The sequence below is a fragment of the Antrostomus carolinensis genome, unplaced genomic scaffold, assembly GCF_000700745.2.
Source record: "Antrostomus carolinensis isolate BGI_N321 unplaced genomic scaffold, ASM70074v2 scaffold53915, whole genome shotgun sequence".
NCBI lineage: Eukaryota > Metazoa > Chordata > Aves > Caprimulgiformes > Caprimulgidae > Antrostomus > Antrostomus carolinensis.
In genome coordinates this window covers 3627-5631 of record NW_010318103.1, presented here as the reverse complement: position 1 = coordinate 5631, position 2005 = coordinate 3627, and the positions used below count along the sequence as shown (strand labels likewise).

The 2005-nt window shown below is 40.9% G+C and overlaps 1 pseudogene; it reads left to right on the top strand.

Moving 5' to 3' along the window:
• The first annotated feature begins 221 nt into the window (after nucleotides 1-221).
• LOC114818613 (uncharacterized) lies at nucleotides 222-378 on the top strand (annotated as a pseudogene).
• The last annotated feature ends 1627 nt before the right edge of the window (nucleotides 379-2005 follow it).

Genomic DNA, 2005 nt, shown 5'->3' with positions numbered 1-2005 from the left:
GTCAGCTATTGGATTATATTACTGCACATTAATAGAAGTAGTGATCTGGGAAATGCAGTAAGAAAAAACAGGTATCTCAAACCTCATAAATAGGGTTTGGAAAATAAACTGGCAGCAGAATAAAGACAAAATAAAGGTCAAAGTCAGGAATGAAAAATGAACCATAGGATGAAACTAAAAGGCTGAGAATGTAAGAAATGTCCTAATGGGTCCACCTAGCTCTACTTACCTGATGGGGGATAGATTGAGATCAATAACATGGCCTTTCTGGGTAAGGATATTCTTTGCATTCCAGATACGTTGAATCTTGTGATTTCCTTGAATGTGGAGAAGCTGACTGCATAACTTGTAGTGAAAGACTGTATTTACACCTTTAAAAGGGAAAACGGAGCAGTGACAGTAGGAGATAATTTAGAAAGTGCATGAAAGCCTGGCTACTATCTGCAGTCAGCTGCCCTTCCACTTCTCCAGCATCTACATATGTTGTACCAGGGATGCTCCATGGCACACCCCTGCCTGTTCCTCCCAGCATTTGTTTATAGTGATGTGTCATCCTTAAAATGGTCTGATTCCTTTTTGAACCTGCTGATACTACTGGTGTCCACAGCCTCCTGTGGCAGCAAGTTCTCAAAGTTCATTATCCAGTGAACTATTGCCTTCATGATTTTGTAAACCTCAACCACATCCTACCTCAGGTACATTCTCTGCAAATTGACAAGTGCCAGCCTTTTTCCCTGTCCTGGCAAGGCAGATGGATCTTCCCTGGTTCTTTTTCATTGCCCTTCTCTCTTTGTTCCTTTGGAAACTCCTTTGTGTCCTGGAGACAGGGAGGCCTGAACTGTCCCAGACCTCCAGCTGTGGGTGCGCCAGAGCTTTATATGGAGGCAAAATGACACCTTCTGCATTGTTTTCATGCTTGTCCTGCTATGCCAAATATTTCACTGGCTTTTTTTGACTGCCACTGCACCCTGTGGTGATGGTTTCACAGGACTGCCAAGGTGACTCTGAGGGCTCTTTCCAGAGCTGCAACTGCCAGTTCCAAGTTCAGCATCACACAGGGATGGTGTAGATGAAGATTTCTTCTAGATGAAGTATTCCTTGCCATTTATCCACACCAAAGCTCCTCTGAGCACTTACTCTGTTTTGTGAGGCCCTTCTGGAGTTCCTGACTATGAGGGTGCTACCCATCTACTCCAAAGAGCTTAAAATGCTTCTGCAAAAGATAGTAGGAGAGTGAGAAATGCAAGAGAGAAGAAAAGAAAGATATGAAAGGAAAATGTGTTTGGGTCTTCATTATTTCAGCGCTAGTATATAGCATTTTGATATTGTCCTTATAATGTGTTTTTTAATTACTTTTCTGTAAATAGGTGCATGACTGTAGCGTATAGTTGCAAATTTGTTTAGGATAATGATGAAAAGCTAACTGGAATTTTGAGTTGGTTTTATTACCTGGTTTTATCCCCTGTACATCTTGTAATGTCTTTTTAATTTAAAAAAGTTTTAATAAAAGGATCATGGGGAGATTTCCGCCACAATTCACATTATTTAATCAATACCTGTCAATGAAGAAAAGCTGCAACTGGGGAGAAAAGAAATAAGGATCTCCTGTAATCCAATCAAGATTGTTCACAGGTACACAGTACACAAGGAATGGAAAAATTACCAGAATGGCAAGGAATAGCCAAAAAAGAAACTCCATTAAGCAGGGGTTTGTGCAATTTTTAAGTTTTCCCATCTCTGCTGGTGTTGCCAGCTGCTCCTACATGGGACTGTTTCACGATTGGAAACTGATTTTGAAGAGTGACCGTGAACTTCATTAGTAGTAGCACATATGCTCAGTTGTGGTTTAGTTTACTACCTATCTTCAGTAGTGTTACTGAAATTTATGTTTAATTATGACTACAGTCTAATTACAGATGAGGAACATGACTTTCTCCCTTATCATTCCTTGACCAAGACCTGGCTGATTACTTGACCTGGCACTCTCTCCCAGCTGGGTGGCTGG